The following is a 15,855-nucleotide window of genomic DNA, read 5'->3' on the forward strand; positions in this document are numbered from 1 at the left end:
GGAAAGCAGCTGAACAGGCAAATAGGTGTGACCTTTAGACAAAGTCCTTCACTCTTGCTGGTGGAGCGCTGGGTCAACTGCACAATGTGAGCTATGGGTTGTCCAGTCACAGGTGGGCACAAGTGCAATGTACTCTGGGACATTGTTTGGCGGCCTGGGACAATATGAAATTGCTGGCAAGGACGTGTGGCCTCACTGGATGATTCAGTTACCTGTCTGGCAGCAAATTGATTAGAAATCCAAAGCGAGACATTGAAACTTAGAGTAAAACACATGAACTTGCCATGAACAGTTCCCTAAAAAGGCACCCTTCAGACACTTTGCCCAAATATTCTATGACTGGAGGTAATGCAGTTGAGTGCACAGGGCAGAGGTTGGGGGTCTGATGTAATAGCGCTGAAGCTAATGGAGAAAGTGGGGTGTCAGAAAAAGGGTTGTGAGGCATTAAACTATCTGAGCCGGAGAATGTGGTAGAGGTTCAGACGAACATATGGGACATGCCTGGTATACATGCTTCCCACAACAGCCCCGCCCAACACACAGTACCTTTTTTCCTTCTGGTTACCCGAATATCTTCTCCAGCCAAAGAGGCCTTCAGTGAAAGGTTGACGCAGCAAGAGTCTTCCCGACCACACTCTCCCGAGGGCTCTTTTCCCTGACTCATGTATGCACTAGTATGCAGTGAAGGGATTACATTCGAGGCTAGAGCACTGTGCTGAAAGACAGAAGGGTGGGTCCGACCATATGTCGGCGCGGGAAGGGAGCCCGGGAGGGGGCAGCTGCAGGCCAGGATGTCACTTGCAGTCCTGGGCCACCTTGGCTCTCTCGCGTATTTACTATCTCTCCGGTTACTCGAACCTTCTCGGCTCTTTTGAACGACATGTTTATTTTTCAGTTTTGAAAACAAACAGATGATATATCTGTGGTCTCAGCTTCCAGCTTTCCTTTTGAAACCGTCGCGGCCTGCTTACAATGTCTTTGAAGTCAAGCACAACGCGTTCAGACAATCAGGCTTTAAAAGCGCAGCTCTCTACGGAGGGGCGCGGTAGATGGTCACATCACAGGGGAATGATTCAGACATTATTACTTGCCAATTGAACAGAATGTGTTTATTGGCCCACACTGTAAAGGTGTAGTATGTGGTGTGACGATGGCAAAACAACTTGCTTTGCAATGAACGACAGTCAAGTGCCCTCTGCTATTACTCAAAGAAATGATCGGTCGATTCATGGAAATAATGTGCGCTGAAATTTTCGGCGCAAGCATACGAAAGCGTGCGAATCGCAGTGCCAGTGCGAAAATCGCAGCGAAACCCGCGCACAGCGGTTCATGGAAGTCCGTGCGTGAGGAAATTCCAGGATGTGCGCCAAAATACTGCGTGGCGCACGCTGGCGCACACGTCTTCAAACCGCGTGCGCTAAGCGCACAGCGAAAGTGCACATAGCGCGGCGCACACAACAAAAGTAGGCGTAACACGGGGCATGACACGCGGAATGGGGATCAACGCGTGAAAATGAGGGCGTCACGGGGAAGTACAGGAGGCAAGTGCGCGGAACGCCCACACGCTCGCCTACAACACATATTCAAGGAATCGAATAGGGCAAACCAGCGCACGGGCAAAGACGCGCACAGGCCTAAATACGTCCGCCACACGAAGGCAGGCGGTAGCGTCCCTGCGCATGAAAGAAATGTGCGCCAAAATGTGCGCTAACAAAAAGGACGTATATAAAGCCATGATGAATGTCCCATACTGTGGCCCTCTAGGACAAATGGCGTGCAAAGGGGTACGCGACAAACACTGACACCCGCTGTGTGAAAAATAGCGTGTGCATGTATTTCGGGGGTGCGCGGGAAGTTTCACACGCGATAGGACTTGGGCGAGCGGGGTATGTGTATTTCAGGGGTTCGCATGAAGTTTCACACGCGATAGGCCTTGGGCGAGTGGGGTACGTGTATTTCAGGGGTTCGCGTGAAGTTTCACACGTGAATGGCCTTGGGCGAGCGGGGTACGTGTAAATCTGGGGTGCGCGGGAAGTTTCACACGCGATTGGCCTGGGTACGTGTATTTCTGGGGTGCGCAGGAACTTTCACACGCGATTTTGCTGTCAGAGCGGGGAACGCGTATTTCGGGGGTGCGCTGGGAGTCCTACACGTGAATTGGCAGTGTGGGTCCCCCCAGGTGTCCCCCCTACCCCCTCCACAACCCCTGCAGGCAGCCCACACCACAGGGGACTACCCTGCACCCCTGGTCATGTCCCACAGGCAGCCCATCCACCATGGGCATGCCCCCCAGCCAAGGCACATGTCACCTTGCAATATGATCAACAACTCATGTCCCCCTGCACCCCCACCCCCCAGCAGTCAGGGGCCCCTGCCAGCAGGCTCCCATTCATGTCCCCCTGCACCCCACCCCCCAGCAGTCAGGGACACCTGCCAGCAGGCCCCCACTTATGTCCCACTCATGTCCCCCTGCACCCCCACCCCCACAGCAGTGCAGGGCACCTGCCAGCAGGCCCCCACTCATGTCCCACTCATGTCCCCCTGCATCCCCACCCCCCAGCAGTCAGGGGCCCCTACCAGCAGGCCCCACTCATGTCCCCCTGCACCCCCACCTCCCAGCAGTCAGGGGCACCTGCTAGCAGGCCCCCACTCATGTCCCCCTGCACCCCCACCCCCCAGCAGTCAGGGGCACCTGCCAGCAGGCCCCCACTCATGTCCCACTCATGTCCCCCTGCACCCCCACCCCCCAGCAGTGCAGGGCACCTGCCAGCAGGCCCCCACTCATGTCCCCCAGCGCCCCCACCCCCAGCAGTCAGGGGCACCTGCCAGCAGGGCCCCACTCATGTCCCACTCATGTCCCCCTGCACCCCCACCTCCCAGCAGTCAGGGGCACCTGCCAGCAGGCCCCCACTCATGTCCCCTTGCACCCCCACCCCCCAGCAGTCAGGGGCCCCTGGCAGCAGGCCCCCACTCATGTCCCCTTGCACCCCCACCCCCCAGCAGTCAGGGGCCCCTGCCAGCAGGCCCCCACTCATGTCCGACTGATGTCCCCCTGCACCCCAACCCGCAGCAGTGCAGGGGCACCTGCCAGCAGGCCCCCACTCATGTCCCCTTGCACCCCCACCCCCCAGCAGTGAAATGGCGATTCCATGACACAAACCAAAAGTCAACTATGTACATCAACACATGTCTGCCACACGAAGGCAGGCGGTAGCGTCCCTGCGCATTAAAAAAATGTGCGCTATCAAAAAGCACGTATATACAGCTCTGATTAATTTCCCATACTGTGGCCCTCTAGGACAAATGACGTGCAAAGGGGTACGCGACAAACACAGACACCCGCTGTGTCAACAATAGCGTGTATTTCGTGGGTGCGCCGGAAGTTTCACACGTGATTGTGCCTGGGCGAGCGGGGTACGTGTACTTCAGGGGCTCGCGGGAAGTTGGGCTCGGGGGAAGTTGGGCTTGCGGGAAGTTTTACACGTGATTGGGCCTGTGCGAGCGGGGTACGTGTAAATCTGGGTTGGGCGGGAAAGTACAGGAGGCAAATGCGCGGAACGCCCACACGCACGCGCCAAAAAAGACGCACTAATCCGGAAACACGTACGCCAGCAGGAAGCAGGCGTACGTGGACCGGCGCAGCATAAAAGTGCGTGCAAACAATAAGCAAGCTCAGACGCCAGGATGAAAATACCGTTCCTAGCAGCAGTGGTCATGGGATACCGCAGGAGGAGAAGGAGGATAGTCAGGCCCAGAATTTTCACACCCAGAACCAGCCTTTTTGGCATGCCTGATGACCAGGTGTATGGGAGGTACAGGTTTCCACCTCACATAATACTCAACCTGGTCAGTGAGTGGGAGGATGACCTCACATCACCCACCCTCTGCTCCCAAGCACTCAGCCCCCTGGAGAAGGTCCTCAATGTACTGCACTTTTTGGCCACCGGATCATTTCAGCGGACAAGTGCCATAGTGGGGGGGGGGTGTCACAGGCTACACAGCCACGCTGCCTACACCAGGTCTTGGCCATCATAACTGCACGCCCATCAGTGCGCAGGCACATATACCTGCCCAGAACACCTGCAGAAAGGCAGGCTATCGTCCAGGATTTCTACGGGGTGGCACAATTCCCCAAAGTCCTAGGTGCCATTGATTGCACCCATGTGGCCCTACGTCCCCCCAGGGCATCAGAGCACATCTATAGAAACCGCAAGCACTGGCATTCCATCAACGTGCAGGTAGTATGTGATGCCAAGGGAATCATCACCTCAGTATATGCCAACTATCCAGGGTCCACCCACGACAGTTTCATTTACAGAATGTCAACCCTAAACCGGGACCTAGAAGCTGGGCGGCATGACGATACATGGCTGCTTGGTGAGTATAAATGCCACAGCACATGCATGCATCCCAGATACTGAGTAATGTCACAACCCCACTAATGATAACCATCACCACCTCCCCAGGGGACAGTGCCTACCCTCTGAGCACCCACATGATGACGCCAATTCGGAACCCCACCACGCCACCCGAGGTAAGATACAACACAGCCCATATTGCAATCCGGGGCATAGTGGAGCGCACATTCGGAGTGCTCAAGACACGCTTTCGCTCCCTTGACCGTTCTGGTGGGCAGCTGTTATACGCTCCCCCAGTAGTATGCAGGATCATAGTGGCAGCATGTGTCCTGCACAACGTTGCAACACGCAGGGGCCTGCCGGTGGACATGGTGGTGCCCCCACATCCCCAACCACATGCACGCCCACTGCGCATGGGAGGGGAAAGGGCACGGGGTGAGGCAGCCCGAACACAGATGTTGGCTAATTACTTCACTTAGAATCACACCCCTGTGGAGTGCACACAGCCCTGCCACATACCAGCTGACAATCAATGATGATGACATGAGGGACAGTCAACTGTCACAACCATACCATCCTGAGATTGGTCACCTGCAAGTGTCACAATGTGTGCATCCCTACCTACAGAAACACCACCAATCCTGTGTCATCAAAAGACACATATGCTGCTAAATGCATGACCCCCTTGCAAAATACAACATGAGAACAGTGCCATGTCACCCAACCCCTCCCCAGCACCGCCACCCAACACACCATGGCATGTCATGCTATGTAAGAGCAAACAAAGCAATCCCAAAAACCTGACACAAGTGTCACAAAGTACAGTGTCCCTAATGGAAACTGGCCACACACAATATGCTCCTAGTAATGTTGAACTAACAACACATATGACCAAATACTTACCAACTAAACAATGCATCTAGACAAGTTCAAACATTTCTAAAACATGACAGCACTAAGTTAAATTAGTCGTAGTCATACAACCTGAATATGCCACCACATCGCCCCCTTCAAACTGTAGTCTTGCAGCCTTCAAAACTGGTCTGTGTACTGCATACAACATGAACTCCATCTCCAAAGTAGACGGCCTTGTGAAGACATGAGGAATTAACCTGCAAATTCAGAGGGAGACATGGAAGCAAAATCATACATTAATACACCATGCAGTGTACAATACAACAACAATATACACAAGGAATGTCTACACAGTATTGACTACAGACTGCCCACACAGCTCATGGGAGCCCAACATCATTGTGTACATTACTGTCACTTGGTCACACCCTTTGCAAGCCCATGGAAACGGGAAGCAGGAGGGGTGTGTGTCTCATGAACCCAAGCATCTAACCCAAACTCAGGACAAGCCTGCATGTGCCCAGCCGGAATACAGTGGATGACCACGGGAGCAACACAAGGCAACACACTGTCAAATTATTTTTAAAAAAAATCAAAATTCAAAAATCAAAAATCAAAAATGGCCATGTGGGGGCTGGGGGCGGGGGGAGGCCACCCAGGAGGTCCGAGGACAGGGTGCGCACCAACAGCCACCTGTGTGGATGTTGGGAAAAAAAAACACCTCCATGGGCTCATGGCCTGCACGGCTATGCCAATGTGGGAGAACTGCTGCCGTCGCTCTCATGACCCTCTGCTGCTGCATCAGGAGGTGGTGGTGCTATCGGAGGCAGCCCACGCAAAGCCCTGGTATGGTCCTCCATGGCAGCAAGCATGCGGGTGTGGAAGGTCTCGTTCTGGAGGATTATAGTGCGGAGATCCCCATGCAACACCTGACGTGATGCCCGGATCTCCTCCCAAGTTGCCCGCATCTCAGCTGAGAGCGTACTTGTGAGGTGCTCCAGCCGCTGTTCTGCCCTAAAATTAGCGGAAGTCTGAAGCTCAAGAAGAGTCTGCCTGAGGTTATGGAGTTCTTCACTCAGGGCTTCCCTTGGGCCTGGGACTCTATTGAGATGGATTGGCGCAGAGTCTCCAGTGCCGCCCGTCGGTCCCTGTTGGACGCCAACATGTCTTCCCTGTGTGATTGGCAAATGGAGTCTGTTGCCTGCTGTAGTTGCTCCATCTGCCTTTCAGGGGGGGATAATGGAAGTGGCCACCCTCTCCATTGCCTGAGCCATCATTTCAACTGATGCTGACTGTTGGGTTGCCATAGCGTACATGGAGTTCTCCCATACGCTATTGCCTGGTGGCGTACGGCCACCGCGTCGACGGGCACCACACCTGTTTGGGGCAAGGCGATGTGCACCTTGCTGTGCTGGCACCACCTGAGGCTGCAGGACTGCATTCACCCTCTGATCTGCTGGCCCAGGAACAGGATCAGATGCTGTGGAGTGTGACCCTGCATCCGTAATCGCCAAAGGCGCCTCTACCAACACTGACATCCCCATATAGGGATCTACCCCTGGTGCAGGTGGGTTGGACAGAACAGAATCCCTGCCAGAAACACTTACCTGTGACGGCACATAGGTCTCATCATCCGAATCAGCACCTGAATAGAGGTCTGGGGAGGTGCACTCGGAGACACCCCTGGAAAGTATGGTCTGCAGGAGGATTGGGTTCTCACCCACCACCACACCACCTCCCCCGCTGGTGCCCGGTCTTGCCTAGGATTCCTCCTGGGTCTGCACCATCTCCTCAACCTCAACAGCATCAAGTGCGTCCTCCCCTGCAAAAACAAGAAAGAGAAAAAATGGAAACAGGCATTAGCACCATAGCACACAAGTAGGCCTGTCAAGCTATAGAACCAGTACATGATTCACACATGTCCCACATGACTATAACCATCCTATGCCTGCACTGTCACTGAGTAGTAAGGGGACGCAAAAGGCAGACACTGATGACACCAATATGGGAGAGCAACACATTTGCTGCATGCTGGGTAGCACTGCCATCACACATTGGCCTGTGAGTGGCATGTCCAATACACATACATGACACATGGCAGCATACAGATGGCATTTAGCATAGCCATGGTACATTTGACAAGTACAGCCATATGTCAGTGATTGAGTACTGTCACCCATCCATGTGAGATGGACATGATGACATGAAAAATGCTGCATACTTGGACTAAGTACACATGTGCCACTCACTGCAACACATGCAAGGTACAAGAATACAGTAATAGTTGGCCGATCTATTTTTCGTCACATTGACATCGCAGGAAACATCTGTCATTTTCCACATGCAAACAGGCACTCATCTAAACATTTGTGCTGGCCAGTACTCCATGGTCTCATTGTGTACATAACCAGGTAAAGCATTGCCCCAGTGTGGCCAGTAAACAATGACCGAAGCATATCACATATGTCACAATATGGTTGATAAATGTCTAGCAAAAAAGGGGACAGTGGAAAATATTATCCTGAAAGCACACTTAAAACATCTGACCAATGTAGTTGCAAGATGGCAGTACAAGGTCAACTGCACAATTGGGGACCTAATAGGATACTGTGGGCACAAGGGATGCAGTCATAGCCAAATACAAGGCACGTGATCCCATGTGAGGAAGGAAATGGGTGACCCATAACACTCTGGAGTACACACCCTCACCTGGCACTCAATCAGAACCCGTCACCCAAAATACATACACATGCACTACACACACACACATGGGCACTCACCGGACAATGCTTCGTAATCATGTAGTTCTCCCACACCTCGGATCTGTTCCTCTGTGACGAAGGTCCCAGCAACAGACTCATGTTCAGTGAGTTCGTTATCCTCTTGTGGAGACCCACCGCCAGTCACCAGAGTAGCGGCATGATTTGAGGCCAGCATGTCCTTTGCTGTGCGTTTCAGGTCGTTCCACCGCTTGTAGCAATCATCAGCTGAGCGCCTCACAAATCCAAGGGCACTTATGTGGTTGGCGATGGTCTGCCAGTGTGCCTTACGTTGACCAGGTGTGGTCTTGGACCCTGCAGTCACCACCATTTCGTGGCTATGTTGTGACACATAGCTCACAAGTGCATTAAGCTCTGCGCCATTAAAGCAAGGCTTCCTTGATGTGCCGGAGTGTGTAGCCGTGCCTGGGGTCTCAGCCTGTCGTGCCAGAGCACCCTTCTTCCTCTTTTTAGAAGGTGGAGCGGAGCCAGAGTGGCTAAAGCCGCTCTGGTCAGTAGGGGCAGAATCACCAGTGGACTGGGTTGTTGGAGTGTGCGAATGCACATTGACCATAGGACTTGGTGCAGGCATCGTCTGAAGTGTGATGTTGGCAGGGGGAACATCAGTATGATGGACCAGGACCGACACTGTCCTGGCTGGGAGAGTCAGAGCTGGGGCGGATGGAGCAGCAGCTGCCCCTGCAGCCTCACCACCCTGCATATTTGGGGCAGCAGATGACATAGCTGCCCCAGATCCACGTGCCTTGGTGACAACTTGCACCGCCACACGTGGCCTAGACTTGCTGACCTGGAAGTCAGCCAGGGAGTCATCCTGTGCCAGGTCAGGTGCCACAATGGGCTGGTCCAACAGGGGCTGAGCTGGGATGGTCTCAGCCACGTTTCCCTCAACCATGGGGGAGGGAGCATGGGTGTCCCTGATTGGTCCTCCACACATGGGGGTCTAGGGGCACCCTGCAAAACCTGGCCACGTCCCCAACAGCGCCCACCACGTCCACCTTTTGAAGGTCGGCCACCTTTGCCTCCCTTACCGCTTGGTCGCCTCCCAACCATGGCACTGATGTTGTTGTGCGTATCGGAGGAGCAGTAAACTATTGTCCTAGGCAATTGGGGGTCAAAGGGGTAGGGTACTAGAGGGAATTCGTACCCTAGTGCTCTAACAAGGCTGTCTGTGACCCCTGGGGGAAGATTACGAGTCACGCAATGCACAGGCAGCCCAAAAACAAAAATAAACGTGCACGCAACCCCTCGTAGACCACGTGCGTGGAAAAATGAACCCGCACTACGCTGTGGAACCCAGAAACACAAAAATAAGCGTACGCATAATACACGCAGACTACAATGACCTCTGAAGGGGAGTTCGACACACGGGGCAAGCACAGTTGCTAAGTACGTGCGGAACTCACCGTCTGCCTGGAATAAGAACGTGAAAAATACACGCCTGTGCACGTTGGCAACACCCCCGCCAAAAGAAGAATTGTACGCTGTCTGAGGAGACAGGACAAAAGGAGAAGTGAACACTGTTTGAGGAAACAGGCCCAAAAAAAGTAGAAAAATGAAAGCTGTCAGAGGTAACAGGGAGTACAAACTTGAAATGCTGTGAAGTAATCGCGTGTGAACCGACAAGAAGTACAGAATTCACCCACTCGCTCTACACGAAAAGCACGTACAAGGAAATGGCGTTCTACACGTACCTTTTAAACCGGCCCACATGTACACGTCACTTATGCGTGTATGCGTCCTTTCCTCCAATTACACGCGCTGTCACTCGGACGTGCAGCTTTTCCACGTGTGCTCTGTCATCACGTGCTATGAGGGAAACACCCGCGCGTGTCACGTCACAGACACGCTTATGCGCTAAGGGCCTTTCCTGGAATTACACGCTGACGTGCAAGATTTTCACGTGCCAAATCACTCCGTATCAAGCTGGCCACGCGTTCACACATGGAAGACCACGCACCTGCCCAGAAGGCCGAATTACCGCCCCCCAGAGCCCCGAGCACGCTCCCACCTGCCATCTGCTGCTGCCTGATTGCCTGCTGCCCATGTGCCCTGCCATTTGCTGCCTGCACATCAGCCAGGGGTGCTGTTGATGTGACCACCCCTGCTGGAACCGAAGACTCCCGACTGTTATTCCATCGCTCCACAGCCCAGCCCCAGGACCCAGTTGCCCACCCACACCTACCTCTGGGGTTACCATGTTGGGCACTACACCATCTGGCACCACTGGAAACCCCCAGCCAGAGAGGCAGAGGGGCACCAGCTTCACTGCCACCGAAGTTGGTGTCCTGGTGGAGCAAGTCCTGGGGCAGTATGATGCCCTCTTCGGAAGTTTGCGCCCCGACAAGGAAGGACGGACTCGGATCTAGATGGACATCGTGACTGCCATCAACGCGGAGGGGGTGGCAGTCCGCGACTTCCAACATGTCAAGAAGCGCTGGGAGGACTTCAGGTACAGGACCCTCAACAAGCCCGGCGCCTCTTGAAGGCAGCGGATGCTAAGGGGCACCGGGGCCACCTGTCGGAACATCAGATGAGGGTCCTGGAACGCATATGCCCAGCGCTCCATGTCCAGGTCCTTGAGAGGCAGACCCGTCTGGAGTTGAGCGGTAAGTGTACATGCATACTGATTGGAAGCTGTGCGTGTGGTGGTGTGCCAGTAGTGTGCAGGTTGTACATGTGGTTTTGTAGGGCCATGTATGGATGTGTATGTACAGGGCTGTGCGGCTGACACATGCAAATCCTTTCATGTGTGAGACACATGGATGGTGTATGTGTGGGTAAGCATGCAGGCCAAATGCAGATGTGTGAGCACACATGTTTGGATTATTGTGTACGTAAGTTGGCATGGTTGTGGTGTCACACATGGATATTGGTTCCAGCTGCATGTACCTGCACCGTGTACATGTGCATGTGTGTGTATTTGACATGGGTGCAACAGTGATGCAACATGGATGCATGTGAGACTGATATGTAGAAGACTGATTGCCAGATGTGACATGGATCCCAATCTCATCACTGCGACAGTTGGTGGAGGTGTAAACATGCATGTAAGTGTGGTGGCGTGTGTGCATGTCTAGTGCACTCCCTGTGTTTCATGTGATGTCTGGCTCACCTTTGGCTGCTCATGCTGTTGTATGTGTATGGATGGTGCTGGCTGTTGCAATATGGATGTGGAATAGCTGTCATGTGTGTATGAGTCCATTGTACAGTGCCATGATGCCTGTCTCCTATCTCTCCCTGTCTGCAGCGTCAACTGATGAAGAGGGCGGAGAAGGTGCTGTGGAGCACAGCGGCAGGGATCGCACCGCCAGCCGGAGACGCAAGGCCCGGCTCCCCTCCCAGGTTGTCATCTCGTCGGGGAGTGAGGAGTTCGGTGCTGCGTCCCAGGTCGCAGCTGCCGAGGGGAGGTCCAAGAGGCGGAGGTTGGAGTTGGACTCCTCAGCAGCCGAAGGGGCAGCTGAGACCCCACAGGGCCCGATGGAGGAAGATGGCACGGAGTCATCCAGGTTGGTGGGGGGTTTGGTGGGGGAGGAGGCCGTGCAAGGGACAGAGACGCGGTCTGGAGGTGGGGATTCCACTGGTGCTAGTGGTGCAGTGAGGGGGCAGGGACAGGAGGCAGCACAGGCCGCCGTGGAGGTGCCTGTGTGTAATCCTGTCCCCGATCCTGGACTGCATCATCTTACACCAGCAGGGATACCTGCGTCCAGACCCGTTCTCAGGGAGGGGATTGGCTTACACCAACTGGCCTTCCTCTCCCTGCGGATGTGGCTATGCGGCACCGGGTTCAGCCTGTCCTGGGTGGGGTGGCATATCGTCAACGTGCCATGCAAGCAGACCTGCAGTCTTTTCATGAGGAGACTGCACGTCTTCTCGCATGGCTCGTTGACCGCGTTGACCCACTGGGACAGCTCACCAGGGCTGGATTCCTCCATTTTCTGTACTTTGTTCCGCCCCCCCCTAACTGAACCCCCTATGCGCCAGTCGTCCTCCGTGCCATCTTCCCACCCATGTGTCACCTTGGTGCCCTGTGGAGCTGCCTCTGACCCTGCGGCCAGGCTGGTGGAGGACACATCCCTGCCACAGTCGGGAGGCAGACGTCCATCAGGGGTGGCCACTTCAACAACTGCACCCCAGCTGGAGGAGGATGTGCAGGGAGCAGGAGGAGGGCACAGGCAGCGGCACAGCAGCAGCAGCAACAAGGTGGGAGCCATGATGGCTCGGGGCCTTCATCATCGGAGGGACAGGCATCGGCCAGAGGGCAGGAGGACCCTGGGTGGGAAGTGTCTTCCGTGTGGCAGCGGTTGGCCATGCGATAGATGTGGAGCGGCAGAGGGCGGAAGAGGCACGGCTCACGATGGTCAGGGCGGAGAACTCCATGCGTAGGGCCCTGAGGCGGGCCGAGTGCCTCGAGGCCATTCGCAGGGACCTGGAGTTCCAGATGTCATCGTCCCTGCGAACCCTCGGGGCCATGGAAGAGCACCGCCTCCGGGACATCAAGCAGGAGTTCGATGATGCCCTGGCCCGGGACATCAACATGTGAGCCGTTGGACTTGACCGCTGCCCTTGTAAATAGTTAGTTAGTTAGTATTAGGTTTCCTTTCGTTTTTTCTTTATTTTGGACCGATTGGAAAATGGACCACATTTTTGTATATAGTTTTTTTTATTAGGTAGTAGTTTTTGGTAGGGTTCATTTCTTAAATTGGGCTCATGGACCCTGGATTCTTCAATTGTACATAGTTCTACATTGGATTCATCTTTTTAAATATTTTTTTTGTGTTCACCATGGGGCAATGGTTTTTATTTTCCCTTGGATTTGATTTTTTGAACTGTGACTTTGGACAACATTTCTTTTTGGATTTCTTTTGCTTATGTTTTCTGGATTTTCATAATATATCAGACATGGACCATTTCTTTTGTTATTCCCATTGTTGTGTGTGTAATTTGATTTACGTTCATGTTATCTTTAATATATATTTTTTTATACTTCCATTTGTGGTATCATCTCATTGGTTTCATGCATGTCATGATATGGGTTTTGACATTCACTTGCACCCATTGTGTGTGTGTGACGGACATGTGTTCATTTACATACTTGCCCTGGGGGTTGTATCATGTAATTGGCATTTCTATGTGGGTGGATGCAATACTTGGGTGGGTCTTTGGCATGTGGAGGCTGGCCATAAGGGCCAGGGATCTAGATTGTGATGACGTGTTGGCTGGGGGACATGAGTGGGGGCCTGCTGGCAGGTGCCCCGCACTGCTGGGGGGTAGGGGTGCAAGGGGACATGAGTGGGACATGAGTGTGGGCCTGCTGGCAGGTGCCCCGCACTGCTGGGGGGTGGGTGTGCAAGGGACATGAGTTGGTGCCTGCTGGCAGGTGCCCCACACTGCTGGGGGGTGGGTGTGCAAGGGGACATGCGTGGGGGCCTGCAGGCAGGTGCCCCACACTGCTGGGGGGGGTGTGCAAGGGGACATGAGTGGGGGCCTGCTGGCAGGTGCCCCGCACTGCTGGGGGGTGGGGGTGCAAGGGGACATGAGTGGGACATGAGTGTGGGCCTGCTGGCAGGTGCCCCACACTGCTGGGGGGTAGGTGTGCAAGGGGACATGAGTGGGGGCCTGCTGGCAGGTGCCCCGCACTGCTGGGGGTGGGTGTGCAAGGGGACATGAGTGGGGGCCTGCTGGCAGGTGCCCCGCACTGCTGGGGAGTGGGTGTGCAAGGGGACATGAGTGGGGGCCTGCTGGCAGGTGCCCCGCACTGCTGGGGGGTGGGTGTGCAAGGGGACATGAGTGGGGGCCTGCTGGCAGGTGCCCCGCACTGCTGGGGGGTGGGTGTGCAAGGGGACATGAGTGGGGGCCTGCTGGCAGGTGCCCCGCACTGCTGGGGGGTGGGTGTGCAAGGGGACATGAGTGGGGGCCTGCTGGCAGGTGCCCCACACTGCTGGGGGGTGGGTGTGCAAGGGGACATGAGTGGGACATGAGTGGGGGCCTGCTGGCAGGTGCCCCGCACTGCCGGGGGGTGGGTGTGCAAGGGGACATGAGTGGGGGCCTGCTGGCAGGTGCCCCACACTGCTTGGGGGTGGGTGTGCAAGGGGACATGAGTGGGACATGAGTGGGGGCCTGCTGGCAGGTGCCCCGCACTGCTGGGGGGTGGGGGTGCAAGGGGACATGAGTGGGACATGAGTGGGGGCCTGCTGGCAGGTGCCCCACACTGCTGGGGGGTGGGGGAGCAAGGGGACATGAGTGGGACATGAGTGAGGTCCTGCTGGCAGGTGCCCTGCACTGCTTGGGGGGTGGGGGTGCAGAGGGACATGAGTTGGTGATCAGTGGTGCAAGCGGACAGGTGGCTTGGCTGGGCTGCATGGCCATGGTGGATGGGCTGCCTGCAGGACATGACCAGGGGTGCTGGGTAGTCCCCTGTGGTGTGGTGTGGTCTGCCTGCAGGGGCCGTGGAGGGTGTAGAGGGAACACCTGGGAGGACCCACACTGCCAATTCACGTGTAGATCTCCCCGCGCACCCCCGAAATTCACGTACCCTGCTCTGACAGCTAAATCGCGTGTGAAACTTCCCGCAAACACCTGAAATACACGTACCCCACTCGCACAAGGCCTATCACGGGTGAAACTTCCTGCGAACCCCAGTAATACACGTAACCCACTCGCACATGGCCTATTGCGTGTGAAACTTCACGCGAACCCCAGGAATATTGACCCTGTGCGAGCGAGCGGGGTACGTGTAGTTCTGGGGTACAGCGTGAAGTTTTACACACAAAAGGGCCCTGTTGAGCAGAGTCCGTGTATTCCTGGGGTTCGCGTGCAGTTTCACCCGCGATTTCAGCAGGGTACGTGTATTCCTAGGATTCGCGTGCAGTTTCACCCACGATTTCAGCAGGGTACGTGTATTCCTGGGGTTCGTGTGAAGTTTCACCCGCGATTTCAGCAGGGTACGTGTATTACGGGGTTCGGGTGAAGTTTCACACGCGAAAGGGCCCTGGTCGAGGGAGTACGTGAATTTCAGGGGTGCGCGGCAAGTTTTACACGCGAAAGGGCAACGCCCATTCACAATACGTCACAGACGCGCTTACGCGCTAAGGGCCTTTGGTCCAATGATATCGCGTACGTGTGCTGACGCGCTTCCGCGCTAAGGGCCTTTCCTCGAATTACACACTGACGTGCAAGATTTTCACGTGCCAAATCACTCCGTATCAAGCTGGCCACGCGTACATACACGGAAGACCACGCTGCTGCCCTGAAGGCCATTTTTCTGCCCCCCAGAGCCCCGAGCACGCTCCCACCAGTCATCTGCTGCTGCCTGTCTGCCCGCTGCCCACGTGCCCTGCTATTTGGTGCCTGCACGTCAGCCATCTGCAGGGGTCCAGTTGCTGTGTCCACCCCTGCTGGAACAGAAGACTCCCAACCATGATTCCATCGCTCCACAGCCCAGCCCCAGGACCCAGTTGCACATCTCCATCTGGCACCACTGGCAACCCCCAGCCAGAGAGGCAGAGGGCCAACAGCTTCACTGCCACCGAACTTGGTGTCCTGATGGAGCATGTCCTGGGGCTGATGCCCTCTTCGGAACAAGACGCAACAACAAGGAAGGACGGACCAGGATCTGGACGGACATCGTGACTGCCATCAACGCGGAGGGGGTGGCAGTCCGCAAATTCCATCATGTCAAGAAGCGCTGGGAGGACTTCAGGTCAAGGACCCTCAACAAGGCCCGGCGCCTCGCGGAGGGGGCCGGGTCAGCCTGAGCAACATCCAGATGAGGGTCCTGGAACGCGTAGGCCCAGCGCTCCATGCCCAGATCCTTCGGAGGCAGACCCGTCTGGAGTTGAGCGGTAAGTGGCCAAGCATTGCTG

The 15,855-nt window shown here is 55.3% G+C and overlaps 1 protein-coding gene across 1 annotated transcript in view; it reads right to left on the minus strand.

The window, feature by feature from the left end:
* LOC138488151 (transmembrane protease serine 11D-like) overlaps positions 1-668 on the minus strand; it is a 942,850-nt gene extending 942,182 nt beyond the window's left edge. The window contains exon 1 of the mRNA XM_069614932.1: positions 547-668. The gene's annotated coding sequence lies outside the window, so the exon portion shown is untranslated. The remainder of the gene's footprint in view (positions 1-546) is intronic.
* Between the last annotated feature and the right edge of the window lie 15,187 nt (positions 669-15,855).

The sequence above is a fragment of the Ambystoma mexicanum genome, chromosome 9 (assembly GCF_040938575.1).
Source record: "Ambystoma mexicanum isolate Mex_15411 chromosome 9, UKY_AmexF1_1, whole genome shotgun sequence".
NCBI classification, from domain to species: Eukaryota; Metazoa; Chordata; class Amphibia; order Caudata; family Ambystomatidae; genus Ambystoma; species Ambystoma mexicanum.